General features: G+C 42.9%; 1 long non-coding RNA gene across 1 annotated transcript; it reads right to left on the bottom strand.

Moving 5' to 3' along the window:
• Positions 1 to 3,222: 3,222 nt before the first annotated feature.
• On the bottom strand, positions 3,223 to 14,630 carry LOC119453793 (uncharacterized). Its single transcript, XR_007467367.1, has 6 exons — positions 14,369 to 14,630; positions 12,859 to 13,036; positions 10,894 to 10,979; positions 7,467 to 7,543; positions 3,501 to 6,171; positions 3,223 to 3,356 (listed from the first exon to the last, which is right to left on the bottom strand). It is a non-coding gene; the product is annotated as an uncharacterized LOC119453793 (long non-coding RNA).
• Positions 14,631 to 14,995: the final 365 nt, after the last annotated feature.

The raw sequence follows: 14,995 nt of genomic DNA, 5'->3' as shown, positions 1-14,995 counted from the left end.
CATCATTGAAACGCACCCGCCACGGCGTGAACGTCTTCGCCAAATAAATATATTATCATGTGATCGAGCTGCCACAGGACACGTGGCAGGTTTATGGTAAAGGATGTAGCAAAACGATAATAATCATTATTGGTTGTACACCGAGCGACTTATTGTGTTGCTTTTCTTTATAGCCAGTTTTCCATTGCGTGATGCCTTTTCGCGTGCCTGGGAACAGCGGAATATAATCTTCGTAGAGACATTGACTGCTACTTACAGGAACACCTGTGCTTCTAACGGCGCATCTTTGAAACGCACGCGCCACGGCGTGAACGTCTTCGGCAAATAAATATAGTATCGTGTGATCGAGCTGCCACAGGACACATGGCAGGTTTATGGTAAAGGATGTAGCAAAACGATAATAATCATTATTGGTTGTACACCGAGCGACTTAATGTGTTGCTTTTCTTTATAGCCAGCCCCGCAGGGGCGTCTGCGAAAGCAGGCGTTTGGTGTGTTGCGACACCACGGACCCGAGCACATGGGGGTTGGACCCTCCCGCGTGTAGCCGTGCGCGGCTTAGCCGTGTCTGGGGAAAGGGGGATCCTGGGGGTTGAGCCGATGCAGGGTGTTTGGACCTTTAAGGCCCCCCGGCGGAGGCAACACGCCTCTTCGGCCTCTGCTTCACATAGACGGCACCCCTGGGCTGACCCACCCAGGGGAAATCGGCTGGTCGCCTTTTCCTATCCCCCTCTCTGACCTTTTTCTTTCCTATCTCCTTTCTTTACTGTCCTGTCTTCTCTTCTCTTCTCTTACTTCCACGTTTTTCATAGGCGGCTTGGGTTAACCTTGTGTACCTGTCCTCCCATGGGCATAATACATTCGGTTATAGTAGCGATGTACGGCTGGCGTATGCTGTCTTAAACATTAAGAACTGCAGCGTCCCCAAGTTGGGCTCCATGGTGGGTGGCCGCCATTGCTGCCGAACACAAAACAAATTACATGGGAACCCCTACATTTCCCCGTCTTGATCGCCAGCCTCAGAAGAGGGGGCGCACCGATGAATCCTTGTATATGTTTACAAAGCCAACTGAAACTTTCCCGCGATTCCACGTGATCCACAGTGAGAAAACCGAAAAATCAGCTCGAATAATTTCACCATTTGTTGTCGCAAAATCTCTGACCGAAAACCTTGGACCTGGCTACAAGATCACCAGAATGACCAGCGGTGACCTTCTGTTGGAGGTTAAGGATCACCAACAATACCAAAAGCTCACCAGTCTTCAATCACTCGGACAGCACCCGGTAACTGTTACGCCACATCGAACCATGAATACCTCACGCGGAGTAGTATCTGACGTAGACCTCCTAGAATTGACTGAAACCGAGCTTCTAGAAGGCTGGAGCGACCAAAATGTCATCAATGTGCAACGCATAAAAATCAGGCGGGACAATAAAGAAATACCAACACACCATCTAATTCTGACATTTTCATCAAGCATTCTGCCCCAGACGATCCTAACAGGCTACATCAAACTGAACGTGCGACCTTACATCCCAAATCCGAGACGATGCTACCAGTGCCAAAGGTTCGGACACGGTTCGCAGAGTTGCCGTGGTCGACTCACCTGCGCCAAGTGCGGAGTGCAAGGCCATACCTCAGATAGCTGTGAGGCCACGCCTCACTGTGTAAATTGTGACGGCGAACATCCGGCGTATTCTCGCTCTTGTCCAGGCTGGAAAAGAGAAAAAGAAATAATAACTATAAAGGTCCGTGAGAACATCTCGTTCAGGGAAGCACGCAAAAGGTGCTCGCCTTTTCACAACACTACATACGCTGATGCGGCACGTCAGGGGGCACGGTCGCATCGGCTTCCGCCACCAGCCCGGCCTGCACGTAGCGAGCCGTCGGCTGGGGCAACCGCCCCTACGGTAGGAGCAGCCAAGGCTGCCCTACCCTCCCTCGACTCGGCCACACCAGTGGCCTCTACAAACCTTGGCAGCAGCCAGGGCCGCACAGAGGCAAAGGAGGGTCCATCAACCTCCGCACTGGTGGGGGCAAAGGCTTTGTCCTCAAAGACGAAGCCTGTACGTACACATCGCTCGTTGGAGCGAGTGTCCAAAGCCCCGGATGAGGCAATGGACACTACCACATGCGAGATGGCGCATGGAGCGCCTAGGGTGCGACGAGGCTCTCTTGAGCACCCCAAAAAGGGGAAAACTCCAATTACAGGGCCTGAAAAGGCTCTGTAGGATAAGTCCAAGTACTCGACCAAGACACACAGCACATTTCCTTCCAACATGAACACAATAATTCAGTGGAATATAAGGGGACTACTGCACAACCTAGACGACATTCAAGAACTTTTACACAAATTTAATCCAAAAGTGCTGTGTGTCCAGGAAACTCACCTTAACTCTAGAAACAGCAGCTTTCTCCGTCAGTATAATATTTTCCGAAGGGATCGCGAGGATGCTGCCGCATCATCTGGAGGTGTGGCCATAATACTCGATAGAACTGTAGCCTGTCAGCATTTTCCACTGCAAACCGCACTGGAGGCCGTGGCTGTTCGTGCTGTCCTTTCAAATAAACTGGTAACCATTTGCTCGCTCTATATGCCTCCAAACTACCAGCTGCACAAACAAGAATTTCAGTCTTTCATTGATGAGCTCCCCGAACCCTACCTTGTTCTTGGGGATCTCAATGCACACAGCGGCCTGTGGGGCGACTCTCGCATCGATGCGCGAGGCCGTTTAATTGAAGACTTTCTTTTCTCATCCGGTGCGTGTCTGCTAAACAAAAAAGAACCTACATATTATTGTCTCGCAAACAGAACCTTTTCCTCCATAGATCTCAGCATAGCTTCTCCATCCATATTACCTGAACTCGAATGGGAAGTTATAAAAAACCCTTATGGGAGCGACCATTTCCCTATACTGCTGCGAGCACAAAGACAATACGAATCTCCACCACATGCCCCCCAGTGGAAGGTCGATGCAGGGAACTGGGAGAAATTCCAGACACTTACCAGTACACTCTTAAAAAAAAGGTAGTCTCAACCGACTCTTTTTGAGGTGTATCTGCTCGTCACACATATGACCACTTTTTGGGTGGTAACATAGACTCCCTTGGAATTACAGTACCGGCGACTCTCTTGCAGTACCGGTGACTCTCTCCCTCAAGGAGCACTGAGGAGTATGTATTACTCCCAAAGCAGGAGTTGATGCGACTACCTCTTGGTAGTCAGCCGAACCCCTTTGCAATGGCAACAATGACCCTTCCTAGGGTAGTCATTTGACAACTGACAAACAATGGTGGTGTACATGACTACCATGGCAAGAGTTGATACGACTACCTTAGTGGTCGATGCAAGTACCTCTTGGTAGTCAGAGGAACCCCTTTGCAATGGCCACAATGACCCTTCATAGGGTAGTCATTTGACAACTGACAAACAATGGTGGTGTACATGACTACCATGGCAAGAGTTGATGCGACTACCTCAGTGGTCCGATGCAAGTACCTCTTGGTAGTCAATGGAACCCCTTTGCAATGGCAACCATGACCCTTCCTAGGGTAGTCAATTGACTGACAATGGTGGTGTACATGACTACCATGGTAAGAATTGGTGAAACTAGCTCCTGGTACTCAACCAGACCCTTCACAGCAGCTGCTGTGACCTCTGCCTGGGGAGTCAAATGACTATCTCTAAGCTAATATGGAAGCTCGCTACATATAGATTTTAATTTGTGTAAGCAACAAACGCGTAGCTATTCAGCAGCTCTCAGCCACCATTAGATGTTATAATAAACTGCAAAACTATAAACAACTAAAAGAACACTGAGCAAAATGAGAACAAGATGAAAGCAGGAGCCAACGTTTCGACAAGTGGACTTGTCTTTTTTAAGGCGACAACGAAAAAAACAGTTAGCACATAACATCACAATGAGTTAAACACCAAGAGCCAAAATTTCACTATCATATGTAATAACCTCAAATGCATCAGCATCATACCTGGTAAAAATAGAAGACAGCAATCTGATTTGCTAAATTGGAATCAATGGCCAACCTTGAGAAATACTATGCGTCAGTTGCAACATCCAGCATGTTTTTTTGTGGGGGGGGATGTGGTGTACAAGGCAAACTGAACAGCGCTAATATGTCCAATGTTACGTAATATAGCATTTCAGGTATTTGAGAAAAAAATTTATTTCTTGAACAAGAATGTTATTTCTTTGCCATGACAAAGGGCTTGTTTATTTCAATATGCCATGGAGGCATACATGGGCAGAATAATTAAATTTCAATATTGATAATTAACGACAAATTTAAAATTTCACCATATCAAAGCAATGATACAACATCGATGCCAGTAGAAGAAAATAAATATGACTAAAGACCAGATAAATGTAAAACAGGGCATGACGAATAATACCACTTAAAAATCCATGTGCAGCTTGCATAGTAAGTACATCAAATTATGTTTCAAAAGTGCTACTTCTTGGCCATCCTATCATCCAATTTGTCAAAAAAAGACTGCTGTCTCACCTCTAAATGTTTCCATTAGCACTGCCTCCCTGTTTGCATCAAATTTCGATCTGCTTCGGTTCAGATCTGAAAGAACAACACAACAGTTAAAACATGTACAAATTTTATTCAATAAAATATGCGCACATCACAGTGACCTTTAGTGAGAGTACATATAGCAATCAGAAAAAGCACTTAACTTTGTAAGGAAAGCATCAGTTTACAGCACACGAAGAGCCTGAGAGAAGAGGTACATTGCATCCATTGATGTTCTCAAGGAACGAATCACCAATGGCCTTGCCACGAGGGTTCATCGCAAACTCACACATGTCAAAATACCTAGATGTTCTTTCTGTACACCACAAGGGCCACAAAGGTTGGCCGCCTCATCACTAGTAACCTCGCTTTTCGGTCTTTGCTCAAGTCATACAAGGCAAAAAGCAGAGTTGATCTTGATGCTAAATGACACGCAATGTCTTGGCCAGCCGCTAAAACTGCCAAGTGAGCAAGAACATCGTGCCTCAGCGCCCATCCGCTAAGTGGTAAGCAAGAAAAGCAAGCGTGCTACCATCCTGTATGCATGTGGCATGAGCGAGACTTTTGCCAGAGTGTTGAATGACTGCAATGGTTGGGTGGCACATGTCCCTTCCAGCAAGCTATGTGATGAACTGGTGTACATGAAGGACCCCTTTGGAAGATTGAACTAACTTGGCTCCATGTACATATTCACATGCAAAAAATGTAATTCACTGTCAATCTGGCAACGTTAAGAAGCACCCAAAGCAGGATAAGCACTAGCTCTTTAAAAGCAACCTTATTTCCGACGCATTATCCGAACACCAGGAGAAAACAGGGCCTTCTATACACTAGCACTAGGCATCCATAATTGCCACTGCAATATTACCAATGCAATTACTACTAAAATCACAGCATATTCAGATGACGTGCTAAGCGATAGGAAGGTCACACGATAATCTGCCTGTCATCTATGCATGCGCTCTCCGCCATCTCACCTGTACAGAACCAAACCATTGCCTCTGCTGTCATTTGGGAACAAAGGACCCATACTGGCTCCGAAATACAATTTCTTGTAATTTCACTATTTTTTAAAATATTATTGGTGAGTGTTTGCTTTATGTCCCATAATACAAAAACTATGAATAACATTTAAACACAATAAAGTTTTCGAGGTTTGACTAGCTATTGGCAGTATTACTCAGCTGCATAATCCAAGGCTACGAACACCAAAATAGCCTGAGCGTTAAAAAAAAGAAACAAAAAAGGCTAAGTGCATACAGGAAGGTGCATTTCAAGACGACTTTAGCAGCTTAGTCAGATTTCTCAGCCTGCTCAGTACTGGCTGTGATTTTGTTAGTTGTAGCAGTTAACCGTGCTATTAAAGCTGTTGGGACTTGGCGCCTAGTTTTGTCGTTTTCGTTTTCATTTCAATCATGTGTTGCAGCAATGAGAGTGTCTGCTCCGCAGAGCTGATGTATTCGATGTTGAAAGCCCCAGTACATAGAAAATAAAAATAACCCCGTTACACCGGAAGTGAAGTCCAATACATCTACACATACATATCCACACTTCACACACAGGGCCTTGGAAGAGATGCGGTTGTCGCCAGTGTACAGCAATGTGGGGTGGGCAAACTCCTGTTCTGGCGTCTGCAAAGCAAACATATAAATACATAAATTGTTGGTGCACAAAAACAATACGGGTTGCTCTGCGACAAGGTTTTAAAGAACTGACTTTTATTTAGGTAAGTGTTGCCGAAATGAAAAATCACGCAGAGAAAAAGACCAAAATTGCTAATTTCTGTTTGAAGTAGGCAAAAATGGTTTGTTATATTACCAGAAAATTAGAACAGTTCTAAGCTTTTACTTCAAAAGCAGTAAGTACCCATTTTATTGTGCTACAAAAAAAAAGATTACCATAAGCTGCAGTTCAATTTTCATAACTTGGTTTTGCAAGATCATATGTGCAGCCATGGATGGTTGCACAAGATTTGCTCTGTCATGTGATCTGATCTGCCACTTTGACATATTTAATTGCTTTGATAATGTCCATTAGGTAGAGAGCATAAATGGTTTCTCTGGTTACTTTCATTGCTTTCAAAGCCCAACAAAAGTACCACTAATAATTTGAGTAAATAGAATGCCACACATAAAGCGCCTGCACACACTGATTAATTGCTTGACACTTCTTAAGCCTTAATAATCAAGTTTAACAAAATTATCTCATTTTAACTTAAGGATATACTCCAATTGTGTATCTTGGTGGTTTTATAGCTCTGAAATTTCCCCACAGTTATACAGGGTCTTGAATATTATGCCGCGCATGTTCAAAAGAAGGTTTTGCGCTCACCGCTACACTGTTCTTGTTCACATTTTGCAGAACAATCCCATTTTGGGGTCGGCTTCGTTTAGTATAACGCTTACCAAAGTTAACTGCCTGGTTTTTAAGAAAAATGTGCAAATTTTTCTTCACTTACGGGGATGCGAGCTGCTGCGGCGACAGCGCTGGCATAAACCTGTGTCGCCGCCTGCCGGCAGCTGCAAAAAGCAGCCGGTCAAGGATGTTTACCACTGGGTTTACCGTGTGTTGCCCGCTCATGAACACACTGCAAACGTCCCTGATCGCCTGCATTCTGCAGCTGCCGGCAGGCGGCGACACATGTTTATGGTAGCGCCATCGCTGCAGCAGCTCGCATCCCCACAAGCGAAGGCAAATTTGCACTTTTTTCTTAATACCAGGCAATTAACTGTAGTAAATGTCATACTAAACGAAGCAGCCCCCAAAATGCAATCATTTCGCAAAACTTGAGCAAGAACGGTGTAGCGGTGGGTGCAAAACCTTTCTTTGAACAGGTGCAGCGAAATATTCCGGGCCCTGTACATATTCACAATTGCCTCATACTGACACTGTGTACTTGGTCGTGTAAGCAGCTCAAAGTTCTAACCATTTTTGTGAACATGTCGTCCCCTCGCTCATTGACAAGAAATGGTAGAACCATGATGGCGCTCACGCCTTTTGCATCTGAAGAGAAAAATTACAGCAGTGAAAGGGCTGCAGCTGCTGACCAATTTCGCTGCTTGTAATTATTAAGTAAACTAGCAAGTATAAAACTGCCAGCAGCAACAGCTTATAAGATTCATACAATCATACAGCAGTCCACTTAGGGAATTTCGGTGGCACAATTCAATGCTAAATGGGTAGTGAATAAATAGTAACTGCATATCATCATCATCAGTCTATATAAATTTCCCCCCCAATGCAGGACGAAGGCCTCTCCCTCCGATCTCCAATTACCCCTGTCTTGCGCTAGCTGATTCCAACCTTCGCCTGCATATTTCCAAACTTTATCACCCCACCTAGTTTTCTGCCATCCTCGACTGCGCTTCCTTTCTCTTGGTATGCATTCTGTAACTCTAATGGTCCACCGGTTATCCATCCTACGCATTACATGGCCTGCCCAGCTCCATTTCTTCCTCTTAATGTCAACTAGAATATCGGCTATCCCCGTTTGCTCTCTGATACGTTAGGCCTAACATTTTTCGTTCCATCGCTCTTTGTGTGGTCCTTAACTTGTTCTCGAGCTTTGTTAACCTCCAAGTTTCTGGCCCATATGTTAGCACTGGTAGAATGCAATGATTGTACACTTTTCAACGGCAGTGGTAAGCTCCCAGTCAGCATTTGACAATGCCTGCCATATGCACTCCAACCCAATTTTTTCTTCTGTAAATTTCTTCTCATGATCAGGGTCTCCTGTGTAGGTATATACAGCTATAAGCAGCTAACTGCATATAGCTATCTACAAAAAAGGATATTCGCAAGATGTGTTCGGCTATTTAATGGGTGATGCTTATGGAAGTGTACTGCAAGTGGGTCAAACATGAATAGGTGGAACAAATGGGCCAGATTTTTGTTAATCAAGACTGTATGCAGCCAACAGATAATTAGGCCACGGAAAGTACAGGGTAAATTAAATGTGATTTTATTGAAATGTAAAATAACTAAACATTGGAAAGGAAAGTAGGCAAAAAACAACTTGCCACCAGTGGGGGCAAACCCACGTCATATGCATTACACATGTGAGCCTGTATCAGTTAAGCACGATGAGGTTATTCTCCCATTCACCTCATTCCGCATTTGTTATGTTTACAAGATATGGCCCTGGAACTGTTAGCACCACTCAAGGCCATGGCTGACGCTGCTGCATGTTCGTTGAACCGTAGGCGTCATGTGGTACATGACATTTAAGAGCAGGCAGATGGCACTGTATGCTACCTGAAGGCACCAATGCTGTTATGAATGCAAATACTTATAGGCCTGCTGCCTGCTCCTAAGGGTCATCCCCTTTGTGATGGTTGCAGGTAAAAGTATGTGCCACATCTTCTGCCATGATTATGAGTTTGGTGCTGGGCCACATTTAGTACACATACACAAATCCCCAAGAATGTGAATGAGAGGACAGCTACTACCACAGCTCAATGAGTAGACTATTGCATGCTATATTTGCAAGATGTGGGTTTTGCTCCCACCAGTGGCAAGTTATCTTTTTCATATCTTTTATGACTTCTACAGTTCAATAAAACCACATTTAATTTCCGCTGTGGTTCACATGGCCTTTCAATGGTTGGACCAAACATGAAAACCTTGCTCATTATATTACATTGTACTTTTTTGTTTGTTTAAGAAAAACTAGCAATAACTACGTATTTGAAAAACATACTATACAGGCACTGATTCAAGTTATAGTTTCCTTAGAATTATGTAATGATAAGTTCAGAAAGCTGAAGGATGGGCCAAGCTAATGTGAACATATCTGCTAGTTTGTTACTCCTATTCAGGTGGACACACTTGGATTATGTGAGGACGCATAGAAAAAATACTCAGTGCAACGTGTCATTTCCTCAATGTGCTTTCACTTTGTATCCTTAGCGCTGTTTCCACCTGAATTTGGGGCTAGTTCATTATACATGTCGAAGTGAAATGCATGAACGAGCTACAATAAAAAAATGGTATCATCTGTTTCCTTTCTGCTGTGCTTTCTCGTGACTCAGTAGCACGTTTCAATTCAACGCCATGTAAACAATCAATTGTGAGCAGATCTTACATTGCTACCATACTGCTGCTGTACTGCACTCCACGGTTCCTTGGCAGTCAACAGAAGCTATTCACTGGGAATAAGTTTTATATTCAAATAGCATTGTGGCTTCCTTAATTAATGCTGAAAAACAGCTTGTGACCAACATCACTTTATTCCTTTCAGTCATGACTGTGTGTGTCCTCCAAATTTAAACAAATTTTCTGTATATACAAAGCAAACTTAGCCGAAAAAAAAATTCAACCTGGAGCATGAACATTTAAGTGAGATCAGGCTAGTCATCATAGTTACAGAAATAACTGATTGTGAAATTTATTATTTTAGATGCATTATTTCACGACAAGAAATAAAAATTGTTACAGAAGTAGATGCACTGTTATTAATCTAAAGGCGTTCTAATGCGAAAAAGAACACCAATTAACAGCAATGATACATAGCAACACTTTCTGACTACTTGTCAAACATGGTGGTATGCTTTTTCAGATACTGTTGTTTTGCATTATTCGTCTTATTTATTATGATGTGTTTACCATTAGCTGAAGCTAACATTGGTACAGCAATTATCAGTTTCAGGATACCTAGTACACACGATTTTGCAAGAGCAGCTCTGATGCAGTTGACAGTTATGTAGCAGCAAGTGGGAACAACAGTGCAATTTAGATAAATTAGGAGATTTAAGCTTTAAGATTTTGTACTTGTTTTTCAGGTGCATGTGCCAGGAGAACTAGAATGAAGTGAAAGCAACTGACTTTACATAAATACTAGTTCAGTGGCTTCCGGTTTTCAGGTTGTGTAATAAATTGAAAACAGTACACAGTAAAAACAGAGTTGCCCTAATCTTAACTTGTTTTTTGCACTGTTTCCTTCATGTTCTAAAATGTACCAGTCGAGCTATCTTAGCACACCTTTCAACACAGCAGTTGAGTAATTTCTTTCTGTATTAGTTTGGTCAAAATTTTTATGCATAAATGACTACAGGTACAAAATATATTGTTCAACCAATTGTATATTTAGCTGAGCATGCAATTAATTTTACAGAAGGTGGCCGTATTGCACCTCAGATGCAGAGCTGCTGTTGGCATCTTCAAATTTAGTCAAGCTGCAAAGCTTATAGATCACAGCATGTCTACTCAATGACAAGCACACAGACGAGAACAGTTGCGAGAAACAATGGCCATAAACATTACGAAGTGCTAAGAAAGACTTTGACAGCATATTTCAACCTTTAGATGTGCCAAAGAAATCAAAATGAAGGAAATTTACAAGGAAATGCTCTTACATAGCCAGAGTCCAATCTGTTCCTCAGGGCTGGGTACTGGTTTACCAAGGCACCTTGCAGCAATGTTGTACAGCTTATTCGGGTACCTGATGTTTACAAAAGTGTGCATAAACCTTCTACATAAAACAATATACAAAAAAAAACAATATGCAACAGCACTGTAGTGCAACCATTTCCATGAAATATCCAGCAGGTGAACTGTGATTCATCAGATGGGAGAATTTGTTCGGTTAACTGCACTATGAAAGCATTAGGTGCATGACCAGACAGAGGTTATAAAATTTATCGGATGGGTTTGACACAGGAGGGGTAACAGTATATCCTTTGCACCTGCAATAGCCAAGATAAACTGATGATGATGACCAGAGTTCACACTCTAACAATACTTTCACCAAAACAGATTATAAAAGAATTTAATTATTACTTCAAATGAGTTTACTACTAAGAAATGCACACAAGGGAAAATTAGCCATGAATACCAATTTGAAGAAGCATCTTCTATAAGAAATTAGGAGGGCGGCTGATTAAGCTAGTTGTTGATCAATTATCGTGAGTGTACAGCATGTCACCAATTGCCACTATATGACATGCATTTTATTTGTTTTCTAAATTTCCATGAGCATGCAGATATTCCTTCCAGTTGCAAAGTTGTACGAGGCACTAGCTGACATGTACACAAAATTTAGTTCACGTACGCCCAGCTGTTTTTTTAGAAAAAGGGACTAAGTCGAAACATCGCATTCTGAGAAATGTGCGAATAGATGTGTCAAATTGCTTGCTTAATCAATACATCCCACGATTAGTCATCTTCATACTAAACTTTACAGTATTTCCCTCTCTTTCTGCAGTCCTTTCAGTGCTGTTATGCTTCAGCTTTAGCTTGAAATTGCTTTTTTACCCGCCATGAGTCTGTTGATAGCATCCACATGGAAAAACAAAAATGTACAGGAGTGACCTCCAGATGCTTTAGTACACTTTCACGGCAGCGGTTGCAATAAAACTTTCAATTTCGTATCAATGTATGTGTTTTCCTCATCAGCAACACTAAAAGGCATGAAATAGGTCCTTCACAGATGTGACGTGCCCTCCGAAAAGCACACACCAACATAAACAAAAGCAATAGGAACGCATGAGAGCTACAAAGAGCTCCCTAAGGGCTGTAAAATGCATTACAAAAAGAAAGAAAGTCACAAACCAAAACCAAAAATACTGTCTAATGCAAGACGTTTTTATACGATGGAAACTTCATATCATCTTAAGTCTCGACGACAGGTCATGCCCACGTTACAGTCGACGCTACAAATATAATGAATTAAATAAGTGGTTTAGAAGTCGCATATAGCCAAGTGTTTTATATTTTTTGAAAGCTATAAACATGTGCTATAAGTACAACGCAAAATCAGAAATTTACGGCTTCGGCCTAACAACGTCTAACCCCCCCCCCCCCCCCCCTTAACAGCTGTACCCACAATTTTCAAAATACCCGAACGCTCTAGACACTGGTTGAGAGCATTCTCAGCCCAGAAGGCATTGAGCACATTGTACTTTTCGAGCCCAAGTGCAGCTAGTCTACACTGGCTAACCTCATTGTCTTTCTATCTAAACCTATCAATGCCTTTTCATTAGTAACAAAGCTTTAATTCGGCCCTGAAACACTTAGTGCATAGTAAGAAAGCATTGCCACTCTGTTAACGAGGCTCCTGTGGGAGTGTGAACAAAATATTACACGACATGCAGCAGAGAATTCACAATCTCGTGCAAAAGCAGTTAAAAATTGCTTGCTCTCACTTAAGCATAGTTGTTATGCAGTGTCATCGCAAGCAGCTAGACCCACAACAGCTATTGGCTGATTTCGTGATCGCAAGAACATTCTCATTAATACCATTATTGCTCATTTGAGTTAAATAAACAAAATATATACGTATATATGTATTTGACCTCAAAAAGACAAAACAGCCATTTCACCTTTGCACTGCTTTTCTGAACATGACGACTGCACGCTGCTGCGCATGGCTTCAGAGATGAAAAGCGCAGCGTAGAAATTGCGGCCGCCACGAGCCGCCTTGCGTTCACCCTACGGACAGCAACGGGGCATTGCTTCCTTGTGCCCCCTTGCCAACTCCCCTTTGCAGCTTCCAGCATGCTAGTGGAAATGAAAGGAGACAAAAAAACACTTATCGGTGCGATAATTATGTCTAACTTCACTTGTCCTTGAAGGATTCGAAAACTTTTGTGGGAGGAAATTTTTGAGGTGACGTAATTTAATAGTGATGATATTCTATGATTACTTAGAAAAGTGTTTCAGGACCCCTTTAAAGTATTGCTCAAATACCGTTATTTTATCCTTCCAGCATATGACACTTTAGTCATACAGAGTTAACTAACGAGTACAGATTGGATAAGACATACGGATAAGCATACAGCTGTTTTGGCGCCTCTGATGCTTCAGAGTGGCTTTGGGACACGAATAAGTTAATGAACGCCCCATCATGCACTGCTGTGCTTTCATTCATGTTGACATAGCACGGGAACCGATCTTTGACCTGAAAGCATACACCAGTGGTTTATCAATAGGTTTGAACCAGTGGACACTGAACAGGCATTGATTAATTTTTAGCCTTTTTCTATGGTTGCTGTAGTGTCACAAATAGGTTTGTTATTTAAAGCCATAACAGCACAGCACAACACTAATCCTGCGGCCCATATGTGAGCTAAGTGCAGGACACATTGAGCAAACAAGTTTGAGCTTATTTAGCAATGCCAGCAACAATCAGTATATAGGAATAGATGATTTCCCAAAGATAGAACCATATAGTTGATAGCACAACGTTTTCATAGTCCTGTTGCTGAAAATGTCAATGAATGTTTTTCCTGGGTTGGTTGAATTTAACTTTATTACTGCAGGATTACTGCAGCAAACAAATAACAAGGCAGACAACACTCCTGTTTTCCTCGTCTTGTCTGTTTATTGGTTAAATGCTACAGAAATTTGCAGATTATGGCATACTACGACCGGTTACACAAACTAAAGCACCATTACATTGTTTGAAGCTGTTAGTACTTCACCTTTCCCCATGTAATAGGGTAGCGATTGCACACCTGAGCTCAAATCAGTAGTAAACCAACCGCAAAAGTTTTCAGAAGACGGAAGTCCCGAAAACGTTTAGTTTCCTTTCCAGTTCTCCCCTAGGCAAAAACTTAAGTTGATCAAGCAACGATGCGTTCCTAAGGGCAAGTATGCGCTTCACGTGTCAATGTCAGCGACGAGCCGAAAATATTTGTAATTGGCAGCACAGTGAAGTGACATAGGGCAATTTCGTAACACTCGGACTGTCAGGTAAACGTGAAACAACTCAACAGTTACTACTCGTGCTCGACATTTCCGCTACGCATACTGTTGCTATTTTGCCCATACGAACCAAACAGTGACCAAATCATCTTTACACTCCATAACACGCAGAACCTTCATGCTCACCTGTATTAGGAGATCGTTGCATGTCATCAGGTGCGCGAACCCACCCATCCGCAAACTTTCGTGAAGGTCGGCGAGCTTCCGGGCGCCTGTGAACTTCACAATTTTCTTTGGTGGCCCGTGCGAAACGAGGTAAACTGCTTCCGCATCAGTCGGCGAGCCTTCAGTTGAAGTCGGATCAGATGACATGCTGCTACAGTTGTCGGGTATCACAGGCGCAACGGACGCAAGAGAAAAATCCCACTCGCGTTTCGACGGTCGCAGGCTTGCACGCGACAAGCACACTTAGATCAAAGATAGTTTTCTACACAAGGGGATGCGGTGTGTAGGGAAAGGACCGCCGGCGTGGTTTCAGATTCTGAGGAGTAACCGCTGCTACCGCTGCCGCGCTTTTCACAGTTGCGTATCCAAAGTCGAAGTAAATGCGTAAGCCATAAGCCAACCACTGTACTACGAGCATCAAAACCGCAAACGACCGTGAAAGTAATTGTGAATCTCGAAGGTTGTGCTTTTTTTCTGTACTGCAAGCCCATTTTACTTACGCCGTCACCGCTGCGTTTGAAACAGTTCTCAGAGGCTATGCTTTAGCAGGCTAGAAAGGGTCATAAGACCCATGACTGGTTTTTTATA

This window comes from Dermacentor silvarum, chromosome 5, assembly GCF_013339745.2.
Source record: "Dermacentor silvarum isolate Dsil-2018 chromosome 5, BIME_Dsil_1.4, whole genome shotgun sequence".
Lineage (NCBI taxonomy): Eukaryota > Metazoa > Arthropoda > Arachnida > Ixodida > Ixodidae > Dermacentor > Dermacentor silvarum.
Note: the sequence above shows the minus strand (reverse complement) of the source record. Positions and strands in the feature narration are given on the sequence as shown.